Source organism: Anas platyrhynchos, chromosome 7, assembly GCF_047663525.1.
Source record: "Anas platyrhynchos isolate ZD024472 breed Pekin duck chromosome 7, IASCAAS_PekinDuck_T2T, whole genome shotgun sequence".
In the NCBI taxonomy this organism is placed as follows: domain Eukaryota; kingdom Metazoa; phylum Chordata; class Aves; order Anseriformes; family Anatidae; genus Anas; species Anas platyrhynchos.
The window spans coordinates 37520249-37535085 of record NC_092593.1 but is presented as its reverse complement, the minus strand read 5'-3'; the positions used below and the strand labels follow the sequence as shown (position 1 = coordinate 37535085).

The window sequence follows — 14837 nt, the reverse complement described above, 5'->3', positions numbered from 1 at the left end:
ATCAGGTGGTGTCAGCAACACATTTTTGATGCTGCTTTTCCAAAAGGTCCTCAGAAGGAGGCTTGTCAGACACTTGAGAGTGATGATGGCCATGGTTCCACAGCTGAGATGTCTTAAGCATTTACAGCTTCAGGAATTTGTGTTCTTTGCTATCATGGCATCTTCTGATGTGGACCATGTGAAAGCTAACACAAATGCTTTGCCCCTTGTGACATTACAATTCAGACTGTCCTAGTGTTCGACGTCAAAGTTCCTTGAGACTCTGATACGTTAGTCCAGAGGAAGACACTTGTAGTGAGACCAAGAGAATGTTTTCTCAGCAATGACACAGTTAATATCATCTGCAGAGGATAGTGGACAACCAATAAAACAAGTAGGGGTTCATAGCTGCAGCTATTGTCTAAGCACCAAACCTGTCTTATTTCTTCTGATACCTACCTCTATCATTATACATCTAATCTCACCATTGTGGATTATTTATAAGGTGAGCTTTCCCACAATTTACCAGGGGACACGGTGGCAGCCGATTTCTAATTTGAGCACAATCTCTGCTGTAGGAGATGCTGATATTTTTGCCCTCAGTACTAGATTCCCCTGTAATTTTCTTTTTCTCAGAGTAATTTATCTTGATCAGACCTATTGTCCTTCTTCACTCACACCACAGTCACATTTAGACTATTGTATTTCTCAGCTAGTCTAAACAACAGAATGTATACAGCAATTTGGGATACTAATGAAGAACACTAATTCAGCCTCTTAATATATCCCTGAGGTGTCCAAAATATTTGCACATGCATTTTATGAGAAGATAAATTAAGGTTCTGCTTGCAAAGAGAGTAAGAATAGTAGAGACTGGGAAAAAAAGGCTAACAATCCATCCCTTGCTGTACGCTTTGACATTTTTTTATTTGACCAAATCACAGCTTCTTACAAAATATTACTGGATCTTCATATAAAGACACCTTGTGGCATTTCTTTTTTATTATTATTATTTTCTGTTACCTTTTCCTTTTTTTTTTTTTCTTTTTTTTTCTTTTTTTTTTTTCTATAGCACACATTCTTCTCTCCAAGTTTTAAAAGCTTTTTGCAAACAGACCCTAACTCACTGACAGCTGCACTGCTGCATGAGAAACCATTTTATTTTTTTCTGCAGTTTGCTGCTTGTTTAAATGTCTGTCTAAAGGTTTATTTCATAAATTAAATCTCAAATGAGCTGAAAATGCTCAGACCTTCCTAACCCTTGCCAGTTTCTGCTGACTTAGGGAACCCAACAGCTAGACCCCAGGATTCAGTGCCTACACCAAAAGCTCTTTATTCTTCATATAAGACCAAGTGCTAAAATAATGCTCAGTCTCAAATTACCAGACCTGCTCTGCAGACAAGGTTTTACTCGGCTTGCAGAAATGAACAGTTCTTCGCTTCCAAAGAACTAATTATAACAGCACCTGGCAGCATCACTGCAGATAGGGGCCTGTCAGCATTTTCTCCAGACACTCTTATGTAGACGTTTATAGCTTGGTCGTATAAATTTGCTTCAGCCTAAAAATTAATATAAAATTTCCAGTGGCAGGCACTTTTGTCAGATACAATTTGAATGGCCAGATTCATTTATTCTAGACAACTTTTAACAAATTCAGTCCATGAAATAGTGGTTTTGATAAAATTTCAGAGGTGGAAAGCAACTGATTATTTTCCTCTTAGTATCTTTAAAGAATAAGTACTGATAATGAATTTGTTTGAAAATAACTGATTTTGTATGTGTAGTTTTGCCAGTATATTCTTCTAAGCCTTTATGAGTTTGAATGGTTAGGAGGAACATCGTGTTCAAAATGACTGGAATATATTTAACAATACATGTTTATAAATACATATTTATATAAAATAAAGTCACATATAAAAACAACAGCAAGCAGACCTCTCCGCAATCTGACTATACACTTTTTAACTCACACATGATATGACAAACTACACGGTAGATCTGACATTTGGCTGTAAAATGCCTTGCTCTGCCAAGCAAGTACGTGCAACTTTTTCTAACTGGAGAACTGAATTATGTCAGAATTACACGTCCTCTCTCTTGTATCTACCTATTTATTTATTTTTTAAGAAGAAACCAAATGAGTTCAATTATCAGGACTATTATCTCTTCCAGATTGATACATTATAATCAATTAAGCCTTCAAGCTTGAAGAGAATTTATGTCGTCCAACTTTGCTTAATCCAACTGACCTCTCCGTAACAAGAAAAGATTTCTAATGCTACAGAAATGTCTTATAAAAGTAAGATAAGGAAGCACTGTTGATGGGTTGCTCAATGCAGTATACCTTGCTACTTTTGTTTATGCAATTCTTGGTTGCCTTAAAAACACACAGTTAATATTTTATGTAATTCCAGTTCAGTGCACTGATTTAATTGCTTACCAGCATTTTTATAATGCCCCACTGAAAACAAAAACAAAACAAAACAAAAACACCAAAGCTGAAAACATTAAAAAAAAAAAAGAGGAGAAACAAAACTTTAAAGGTTAAAACATACAAATTTCCATATACATAAGCCATTGTTTTCAAATTTCTCTAGCAGTTGCTATCAGTCTAGCTCTTGCATCCAGCAATATGCAAACTGAAAATAGCTCCCCAGTTCCAAACCATGAAAAAGGAAAGCCAGTATTTGATAAGAAACTGAGCTGTTTTACGCTGAAGTATATGTTTTAATTGTTCTCTTTCCTCAGACATACATATTTTTGGCAGAATTAATGGGGTCTCTTATGTCATATTTATGGCATTCAGTCATTTGAAGGAGGGAGACAAAGGGAAGACCTTACTGCACAACAGTATGGTTGTGAATTCTCCTATTGTAAGAGCATCAATGTCTAAAATGGCATATACTTGCGTGCTGTCCCATAACCTCCCAGATTTTTCAGCAGGCACACTTTCACAACACTTAATTGCCTTGGTTTCTGGTATTTGAGGAATTAAAGAGTTGTGGGGTAGGGCTCACATGGCTGAAGTGGCTTGGGAGAAGTAAAGGGACAAACTGTGTTATTAAGTGGCCACTGAAGGCTGATCAGGGCCCTCATCCCACACGGGTGCTGAGGCACTCCTTGAGCTTGGCATTGAGCAATGAGAGCTGTGGCTAACATCCAAGAAAACTGAATACGTCTAAATTAACTTGATGATTTTCATTAAAGAACATATGTTAATATGACTGCAGAAGTAGGAAACACAATTTTAAAATAATTCCTGTACAGAAGAGGTTAGCTCTGAAAATGAAAGCAACGGGAGCCTTATTATTTTCAGAGAGCAGTTAAATAAATTAACCACTTATGTTTGAAATGTATAAATGTGAAAATTTATGTTGAGTTCTAGTGCTGCCAGATGATCAACAGGGAACAGTCTGCATCCCCAAACCCATAAATGCAACGAGGTAATGCCTGAGTTATACTGGTTACTACAAGTCTGATGTTCTTTCAGAGTTTAAAAGTCCCTACACAGGGAAAAAGGTGAGCATTTCTGGAGGGGGGAGAGCTTGCTCTCTGGTTTACAATGCCGTGCTCCCAACAGTTAAGAACTTCCCTACCTACAATTACCCTAGCAGGAGGATGAGCTATGCCTGCTGTGCTCTAAGTGTTCCCAGCTGGTGCCACAGTACCAGTGCTGCAGTGACCCAGGCCATTTCCCACACCTCTCCCACAAGCTCTCTTTGCCCAGGACTGATTTAAGAGGGCAGATGTGACCTGTTCAACCAGGGGCAGCTGCAGGGACAGCAACCCCAGAAAGAGGATGGTGAGGGCCATACAGGATGAGCACAAGCTGAACGTCTATGACTGTCTAAACTGTCTGCAACTGTATCCGAGATGATATTACTCGGGCTCTAACACTTTCTGCTAATCTGATAACAAACTCAGTATTCCCATTATTATTATTATTATTTTAATTATTAATTCATTAAGACAGAGGTTAGAGCATTGGAAGATGCATTGAAGTCTTCAGCTAAATTGTGACAGAAGAATCACCAGAGTCCTATGTTGCAGCTGTGTACATGATGAATTTATTTTTTTATTTTTTTATTTTTTGCTTTTGCCCTGAGGCACAGTCAATTATTTCTCACTAGGAAGATTTTTTTGCTAACCCTGTGGATAAGATTTATTGGATTTGGACCAGTGGTTGCTAAGCCGCTGGTCAAGAATCCATCTATCGTGTTGCTACAGCATGCATGCTCTACAGCCTTGCCCTCCTCTTTCTTATCCCCTCTCAGGTCTCTCTCTTTCCCGTTGACAGCACTTATTTCCCAGCTAAACTCTGCCCCCAGCATATAGCTATTTGTTCCTGAGTAATACAATGGACTCATTTGAAAAGATATTTCTTACTGTGTTCTCCTCTCAAATTAACAAAGGCCTGGCACCCGTGTGCCAAGTGCATACTGTTGGTTCCTCCTCACGCAAAGCCATGACCGAATAGCTGGATTCAGGGAAGGCACTCAGACTTTTGCATGGGTGCATGGCTGTAAGGATGGAGGTCTAATTTTACAGAGAATTATCTAGGTTTGAAATCAGTATTCTTTAACTTTTTTATGCATGCACACAACATAAAAATGGTGGAAGAGCTGGTAACGAACATGAAAAAATGCACTGCATGCAGAACAGAGTAAAAGCAGCCAGAAGTCTGGTGGTGGGGTCACAGGTGCTTCAAAGCAGGAGCTCTGGCTGATCCCTGTGAGAAGGCTTACAAGCTGTGCTTGCCTGTGGTACACCACTGCGATACGTGCTCCAAGGTCTTCCTTGCATTTAAGCAGCATCCCAGCCCAGTCCTTTGCTTCAAAAGAGCCGAGTGCCTGTTCCTTTCTTTTCACACCCAAAGGCCAGTGAGGGAGCTGAGCAGCCCGAGCGAGTAGCACCAAAGCACAGACTTACTACATCGGGGCTCTGTTCTTTGTCAATGTACAACATTCAGACTTCTGGTATTTTAATTTTAAACACTGCTATTTATTAAATACAACTTACCATTTGCTAAATACTATTTACTAAATACTACTTACCCCTGTACAATAATGCTCTTTGTCTCTTTCCAGATGTTTTCACACAGAGGCAGAGCCAGCTCACTCCTACTGCCTGTGCAGGACTGCCAGGCTCCCAGCTCACACCCTGCCTAGCGCAGGGTGTACAGCAGGAGCGAATCTTTTGTGGCTATCAACACAGATTTGGGCTGCTCAGAAAGCAGCCTGGCCTTTCAAGCACTAATGCATGATAATTAGTAACTAGATCGAGCTCATATGCTGAATTATGTTCCCAAATCATTTCCTAACCCACGATATTCACTTTTTAATAAGATGTTAGAAAAGTAAATGAAAACCTCCAGGTGTGAATTCCAAATGAAAACGTTTAATAGAAAAAAGATATATACCAAGAAATAATAGTCTATTAATAGAGAGAATTAAGTAGTGGAAATTCTTTAAAATCTAAACCAGAAAAGAAGGTAAAGTGACTTTACCTTTGGCAAGCTGAGCCAGAAGTACCTGTATTAATAATCCATCTGAAGGCTGGACAGGACAGTCAGTAATGTGGCAGAAAACAAGCAGGGGCATAACTGGCTGTGAGAAGCAAGGAGCGAGGACACAGCCCCGCGGGATGAATAATGTATCCTTAAATATACAACGTGTATGTGTTTATTTTTATAAATGTTCCAGGCTAGACACTTACTGCCTCAACTGCTCCATATATCAGAAAAGAAATACAAATAATTCGCTTAGTTCTAGCACACAAACACATCTACATACGTACATAAGATATGTAACGCAAACCAGAAGTATTCTAGAGAACCAGCACAGTTACCTAGTTGGTAAGTTTCCTTAAATTCAGCTTGTTCCAGATTCCCTTAGCAGGTGTACATGTATGTTACTTGGTGTGCTCCTGGGAGCATCTGAGCACACTGCAGCTCAAGTGGGAGGTAACTGAAGCTGAAGCAAATTGTGCTTTTAACTTGGGCAACCCCTGTTCAGTCTCCAGAAAGATGGTTATGGTGAAGCCAAAGGACATAATAAGACCAGGTGACTAACAAAGCCAGCTTCCTAGTCCAGATGGCCAGGAATGATTGGAAGTTTTGAGAAGAATATATACATGTAGGCAATTATCTGTTCATGTAAGTGATCTGACAAACAGTTATGAATAAGGAATGAAGTAATAAAAGTCACATTCTTCTTATGGATATTTTGTAGAACTGAGAAGACAGCTTAAATTATTTGGATACACAATGTTTTAGGAACAGTTTGACCAGATGCAGGTGTACCAACCGGGGTGATACCTTACCCTATCAGGTGGCATGAAAAAAACTCATGGTGAGAAATTAACAGGCATGGTGGTAAGGTGACAAAAATCTTCAGACAAAATCTGTGTTTAAAGCATGGAAACATGTAATTTGTTACATTTAAATTGAAATAATGGTCCAGTACTGAGTTATATAAGGAATAAAAAGTTGTCTGCTAGTCTATTCATTGGCCTTTCCTGGTCATGACCTGGTCTAACATGTATATTTCTGAAGTAAAGCACAAAATGCAGCACTTCAAAACTAACTTTTAGCAAATTAAAAGCACCTTTCAGACTGGAAAACTGCAATGCTGTGACGGGAATGAGAGTTAGGAACTTAAACTGACTTATTCCCCATGCTGACCTGTTGTCTTTCTGAGACTGTTTAACATAAAAATGTGATGACATCTGAAGAGTACTTCGTTTAAAAGGAATCACAGGTTTCTTGCATCATTTAGTTCCCACTACTAAACCAGAAGAAGAAAGAATACAACCAGGACTGGCCTGGTATCATTTTGAAGCTGGCTTTCATGAGAAAGCTGCAGCATTAACACCTCCATTTAGCCCAGAGACATCTGATTGCTCTCCAAGCACTTCTTAGTGTGCTTCCCCTGAACAGCCACACAAGCTGACAGCAGCCATATAAATGTCCTGCCTTTCCTGAGGGACACTGAAATCCCATTTTTATTGAAGAAATGCTCTGTCTTGCTCTGTCACAGGTGCGTATTTCCATAGCAAAAAGTCTGTCTGGTGAAAAAGCTTTTCACCCACATCTGTGATGGCACAGGAGAGAATGAGGGGGTAAATTGTTTTGTCTTAGAAAACTTTCCTGAGCATCACCAATGGTTGTGTTTATGCTGTCAAAGGAAATGAATCTTTCCAGAGCTCCACAACAGAAAGCAAAAAGGTCTCTGAGTTAGGCACGTACCCTGCTCTGGGTCCGCTGCATTTCCCACATTTAGCCTGAAAGAACCAAAGGCAGAAATGTGGGCTTGCTCTGATTTCTTTTGAAGACACCAGAGGTGTTACCCCTGGCAGCTAACAGAGCCAGAGTAGGCTTGAGCCAAAGCTCTAAGCACCAGCTTAGATGCTTTTAGATGCTTAGAAGCAGTGATGCTTTTAAGGGTCACGAATTCCATGCAGTGTGAAATTCCAAGGCAGTCTGAGATTTTAATTAACATTGTACATTTGCCTCCATCAAATGTGTTTACTGTCTTGAGAGCCTTTTGCCTCTTAGAATTTTTTTTTTTTCTTCCAGCAGCTTGTCACATCTTACACTAAGGATAATTCCCGTCTCTGAGCCTGTATTCTTCAACGGGCCATGCTTATCAAATTCATGAGATGATCTTGAAACTAAGGCCAAGCTTTTTCAGCTGTATAAATTAGATGTGTTTTTCTCCGTGTTAGAATAGCAGAGCAGTGACTGTTCCAAAAAGAATGGTTTCAGCAAGAGAGAAAAAAGTTCAACTGCATCTGTAATCTAATTTAAATGTTGTGATTAATACCCTTCTCTTTTCATAGCCAGCTGTGTGACACTTATCCATGTTATACATTTTTAAAGCTATCAACTGCATAGAATTTTATTTTTTTTTTCCAGGAGAATTAATCACATCCCTGAATGCATGGATATAGTTAGAAAAGAATCAGTCCTAACAAGCTCTGAGCATTGGAGTTATTAGGCTTTGTGGAAGAAAGCCAATCTGGCAAATATGTTCAGTCTTTCAAAACAAAAAAAAAACAACAACAACAACAACAAAAAAGCTTGCCACGTCTGAGTGTATAGGAGAATTAATCAGAAGCAGAATTGAATGTAAAAGTAAAAAGTAAAATGTAAAAATGTAAATGATAGGGAGAAAATTAAGTAACGAATTAGTGCAAAAACTGTGCTTTGAATCAATCCCAGAAGCTGGGTGTCATTAGGCAATCCTTGTTCACATTGTCCTACTGCAATGAGCTAGGACATATGTACACAGCGTATACAATACAAAACACTATAGACATGCACATGATCTGCATATAATTCTATATTTATGTGTACATATATTTAAATACCCAAATCCAGAAACATACATATACATACTGTGGGGAACATGCAGTCTGTATAGCATGGGGCTCATGTCAGCTCCATACTCAACTCCCCTTTGCAGCTTTGCTCCATTCGTAGCAAACATCAGTGAAAAGGGCTACAAGGGAGATCATAATGTGAGAGAGATGACCTTCTCCTGAGAAGCAACACTGGGGATTTGCAGCTTCATGTCACTGTAAACACATGCCCTGGAAGGACTGCAGAGGTGAATGACTTGTTCCTTCCTTCGTGGTTATGTTTTAGGACAATTTACATGTCTTTCTTCTATGTGCCAATGTGTGTAGCCATGGCTCTGGCAGACATCTGAAACACAGATGGTCCCTGAAGCAGAGTGCAGGTTCCCTGAGAAAACATCTACTTCACTCCTGCTGGAGTAGACCAGAAGAAAGTTCATGGGAAGGATAGTAAGCAAGGTAAGGATGGGTAGGATAAGTAATTCTGTCTAGAAAGCTCTTTACTTAGAATATGTATAGGACATAGGCTGGGGGCAGTTCTGGGTCTCAAAGTGAATATAACAAGGCTCCATGCTTTCCTCCTCACCATCATCTTCAATCCCAACCCTGATGAAATTAATGAAAAGAAGATGCTGTGATAAGCAAAACAAGCTAGTAATCCTTCAGCAAGTACTAATGAAATATTGTCAAGAACATCAGGACCAGCTGAAAAGGTCAATTTTGTTCACTGCTGTCCTAATACCAAGTAAGACTGAGCTCAGAGCTGCTTCTGACTCGGCTGCATGTAGGAGGCACAGGGAAACTTGTTCAGGTACAGCTTATTGATGAGGCCTTTCAGAGGTCCAGCTGTCAATGAAATCAATTGTTTATTCCAGGACAGAATAATCTGGCTCTTAGCAAGCATCAATGTGAAGAATTTTTTTTCATGTTAAAATAAAATAAACTGTTAATGAAACTGCTTGTTAATTTTGAATGGCTGCAGTTTCTTCTGTCTGTAAGACAAATTGGAGGTACCAAAATACTGCAAGAGGAAGTGGTCCCATGGAAAATTTCATAAGAAAATTTATGCATAAGAAAACTTATGCTTATAACTTAAAAACTTGTGCTGCAACTCTATATCACTGCAAGAAGTTCTCCTCACCTAACCATTGATTTCTAGGGAACGCTTTAGGGTATAAACAGCCTCAGTAAACAGGCAATTCTGCATCAGTTCATTCTGTATAGAACATGCTATTGGGGCTCTTTGTGCATCACTTAAACTCCTTCCAAACAAGTGATGCTCTGTTAATTTTCCTAATTCAGCCACGTACTCAGAAATATTCATTTTCTTTTCATACTGCTTACAAAAACAACAAAACCAGAAATGCTCTTCAAATCACCAGCAACTTCGGCGACAGGTGATTTTGGAAGTTGTTTTTTTTTTTTTTTTTTTTTCTTTCCATGCTATCAGCAACTGTTTTGTCCGCTGGCTTAACAAAGGCTTTTAGTCTGCACAGCAAGTTGTAGGTTTTTTGCCCCCATTACACTCAGGAAAAATAGTACCTTTATCTCATCAGCAATGCTATTAGAGGTGGTTCAGGCTTTTCACTGAGCATACTATTGAACTATCAGGCAGGCCCATTTTTCCTTTACAACAGGCATTTTTAATCTCCTCACTGTTTTCCCCTCTTCCTACAGTAGGTTTTTCGTTGGGTCTGTCGCTGCATTTGGGATTTATGGCCATTTATTGCCCAACATCCCTGCTTTTACTTCTTCTGGCACAATGTCAGAACACAGAAAGCATTCAGGCACTTTTAGATCCTAAATTTCTACATATATTAAACATCATGAAAGGTTAAGCTATATTCTTAGCATTGTGTTTATTATTTTCATGTTCCTTCTAAAATACAGAATATTGTCAACACCTGGTTACTTGGAAGTGGTTTCGAAGAGACACCAACTTCTTCCTATACACTATAGGAAATGTTTAACCTCCAATTTCCCAAGGACAGAAGCAGGAACAGATTCATCCTGGAACATGGGATATTTACTTGACTATTTATTGCTCCTGTACTTTATTATGGATAAATATATATTTATTTATATATTAAAAAACATGAACTTTGGGTAATGAGGAGTTATAAGTGTACTTTTTTTTTTCCCCATCTGAACTTATTCTTTCTGTTCTCCTTGTTTCCTGTGCTCTTGTTTTTGAGTGCCCAGTGCTTGAATGAATAACAAATTTCTTAAAGATACTACAGCCTGTAGTTTAAATTTACTACTGTTTAAATTGTTAAAAAATGCTGCTTCTGTTAATTGCATACTCCAGAGAAGTATGTGTGAACAAATTAGTGGCATCAGCTCACAAGCTAGAAAATGTTTTCCTTCCCTAAAGATTGTAATTTTCATAAATGGGCACCTGTTGCTGAAAGACTCCTTTTTCTTCTCTTGTGGAAGTTGCAGTGTATAAGGATGTACAGAGTGGCTGCATTTAATCATGGCTGAACAAAAAAGAATGACAAAAGATGCTTTAAAATCCAGTCCAACTCAGTGTAGGCATTTCTAACGCAAATGGAAGCTATTCAGGAAAGTGCATTGCTAAAAACATTTTTGAAAGCTTTCTTAACTGAAGAGAGAGATCTTTTCATTGTTGATGCTTTGCTGGTTGCTGCTTTGTGTGTGTGTGTGTGTGTGTGTTTTCCCCCTTTTGGGTAATTTCTAGTAGGACAGAGCAATAAGAGTTTGTATGATTTACTAGAAGCCAAGCACTGGTGAATTATGGGTGCAGCCACATCAACTATCTGTTTTTCTGTGCTGATTCTTTGTCTTTAATATCTCATGTGAATACTCTGATTTGCAATGTGGAATTTCCCTTTGAAAAATAAATTGTCCTTTGACTGTAAGGGTTAACTTTCTCAAATTTACAAGCTCTACAAGCAGTTCTGCTATGTGACTACTAAGCTTTCATGACATGCAAAATTATTTCCAAGTAAGCTTCGGCTGCCAGAAACAAAGAGAATAAAAGGTCCCAAGTTCATGGGCTGTAATATATCAAAGCTTCATACTACAGGTGAGGTTGATAGATAACTCTCTCAAGTCTTGCTCAAAGATGCTCCCCTTGTAGATGTTCAAAAGAAAGTTTCAGAAAGGCCCTTTTAAACTTCAGAGATTTCCAAGAGAAAGTAGAGCTTGAAAGACAATGCCCAGATTTAAAAAAAAAAAAATTGTTTGTTACAACTCGAGTGGAGAGTAAACTGCCAACGACCCATCTGTACAATGCACTAAAATATTCTGACAGAGTTTTAAGTGCTCACTATACTGTGGCATGTTTTCTGTAATGAATTGAATGCCACTAAAACTCAGCTCAGGAACGGCTTCTCAACAACCTGGGCAAAACGGAAGGCCAGAAGCAGGCACAAGAAGTGCTGGAGAAAGAGGAGCAGTGAGGCATGTTTACTTCTGAAGGAAGCCTTACTTTCCAAGCACACAGAATGTACAAACAGGCAGGGAGGTCCTGGTTTCTTTTTCTTACCCTAGTAGCCAAGGCCCTGGCAGTCCAGGGCATTACATGAATATTGTGAATATTATCTGACATTGCATTCCTTCATTATTTTTTTTTTGCCCCCTCATCCCAGAGATGTTTGTCCATCCATGTATATTTACTGATGGGAGGAGACCTTTGGACCTGCAGAGGACACACATATGCATGGTGCCAACTCTGACGTGGCAGTGAGCTTCCTTTTATGCTCTCCATTGCCCTTATCCTGCCAGTAGTGGTTTTCACGTGCTGCATTTACCAGGCAGGTGAGAAGGCTATCAAGACTAACCTGTTTTAGACAACTTGGAAAATAACTACATTTCCCTTTTTGATCATTTTAGATACTGGCCAGTCACCTACCTCTTTCCCCAGCCCAACCAGTAGTTTTTGTTTAGGAACTAACACATTGCTGACACAAGATCTGTAGATATGCTGTAATAGAAAAAAAATCAGTGTAAACTTTGGAAAGACTTTAAAGCCAGATGGTTTAAGTAATAGCCCAAGACTGAGGAACAAAAAGCCATACAGACTGAGTACTAATTAAAGCCACAACCTTTACTAGTATCTTTTTCAAAAGCAACATATGCTTTTCTGCCCTTCCTCTTAACAGGCATCAGAAATAACACTGTTGAGCTTTGTATGAAAATGTTTTTATATATATGAAAAAACAGCACACACCACATGGTTTTCCTTATGTGAAGAAGACGGAAGATCTATGAAGGTCCTCTGACTTAATTCATTTCCAAAAGATGGCGAGATAATGTAGTGTTAGGAAGGTTGTATAAGAAGTTAAAGAGATTAAATTACAGTAAATAATTTCTGATATTCATAATTATTGACATCCTTATCTATTTTTATTATTAAATACATGAATTAAATTAGAATAAGAAGGCATTCCTGTTCTCCTCTTTTCTTTCTGTTTTATTAATAGGATAATAAAGTAGTCTAAAATTAAATTATTTTAGATTGTCACTTGAAAACAACAGTGGACAAAAAAAAAGGGGAACAGTTTAAATGCAGGAAATGGCATATCATTTTTCAGATTTTTTTTTTCCTTCTGATTCATTTTTAATTGATTTTTAAACATTTTAAGCCTATTTTCTGCCTCATCATTCTGAAATCAGAACAGTTATGAATACTTCCTTTGTTCATTTGGCAGGAGTTGACACAGTTTTCTGAATTTTTTACCACACAAGTCACTGTCTCAGAAGCAGGCTTCTCACCCTTTGCTACATTCTTCTTAAGAAATTCTGGAATAGTACCATTTCTTGTTTTTGCTTCTCACACTTATCAAGACAAATGTTTTTGATTACTGCTAGACTGGGCTTTGCTGCAACTGCTCGACAATTGTGTTATCAGTCATTTTACTATCAGTCTTTATACCTCATCAGTTAAAAGACATTTTGTCCCCATGGTGTAATTTCCTGGAGTTTCTTTGCAGAGGTTTTACAGAACTAAATGAATGAGTTCTGCTTGCTAAAAGAAAACACTATATCCACAATTCCATTTATTTGATGAATCCAACTAAATACAATTCAGCAATTTGACATGACTAAATGGTTTCTGACAAGATATTGGAGTTTCAAGGAAAGAGGCACTTCACATGCTCTTCTGCCTTGTATCCATTGCTTGTAAGGTGATGTGTTGTATCTTTTGTTTGTTTGTTTTTTACCTGTATTAAATTTAGTAACGCCAGTAAACCCATGAACATTGAAAGTCATTTTCCACATATGCTTTTTGCTTACTACGCCTTTAAAATAAACCTGATTTCTTCACTCCATTTCAAAAAAGGGCATTCGGTTATCAAATGATAAAATATCAATATGTACATCGTATATGGTTTTCTCAGCCTTGTGGTTCTTGTCATTAATCCTTTCCTAAAAGTTTAAAACATTAGGCCATTGCAATACCTTGAATAGTCTGTCCAGCCACCCACCAAGCAGATCTTGCTGGCCAAGCCAACACCTGAACACAGAGTATCTCACACACTTTCATCTGCAGAGAATTATGGCAATGATGTGTATGCCCAAGCAAGGTCTCTTGGCTTGACGACACTACTGCATAACAAGTCTATCAGCATTGCGCATTCTCTTGTATTTTCAAATTTCTGTATTTTTTTCAGCAATGGAAGCCAGCTTTCTGTCTAAATATCACTTTTTACTTCTAGCAGTTGGTGCACAGTACATCACTCCGGAGGGACAGAAGGATCTTTGGAGAGCTACCGCTTTCCAAATGTGACCCTCAGAAGGAAGCTCATCTCTGAAAATCACTCTTTTGTTCTTTTTTCCATGATATGATATTCGGTTCTCATTGTGGGACTGCAAGCTGAGTTAGCTCACCCCAGGCAGCTTTGGATACATTTATACAAATGATCAAATCTGTGAAGCCATTTAATGAAAAGGCCTTTGAGAATAATCCAGTGTAATGAAAATGCTATTCTTTACATAATACAGTTTGCTATGTTCTCAAGCAATTATTTTGCTTCAGACTTTGCAGGTGATTTCTAAGAAACTCCCGCTGCCGCACTTTGACAAGGTTTTATTTAAAGATTTGCTGAAGATTTTTTTGCCTTCATAAAAGTTCGAGCTGGAGATGTCCTGCCTGCTTTCACATGGATGGATCAAAGGTGGGTAGGCAAATGCCTGAAAAGAAGCTTGCTGGCATTTTATTTGGCACGCACACAGAAAGATTTCTAAATAGATGGAGAAATGGTTGTGCAAACTTGGCTGTGCAGGGCATGGAAACTTTCTGTTTGGAAAGAGGCATTGTGACCCACTGTGAGAGCACTTCTGAGAGCTCCAGATTTGCAACAAATGACACAGCAGTTTTCTGACAGACCTTCCCAGTCCCCAGTGCTTTCATTTTGTAAATCATCATTATACAGAGACTTCTGTCTCCTATTTTTCCATCCTCCAGTGCACTCCCCAGCTAAAATTCACCCATCACCTTTCTGCAGTTTGTTCTTCATTTGTCATGTGGGCA

At 38.6% G+C, this 14837-nt stretch overlaps 1 long non-coding RNA gene across 1 annotated transcript in view; it reads right to left on the bottom strand.

The window, feature by feature from the left end:
* The window catches only part of LOC106017808 (uncharacterized), a 498210-nt gene that overhangs the window by 218043 nt on the left and 265330 nt on the right, over nt 1–14837 (bottom strand). The window lies entirely within an intron of this gene.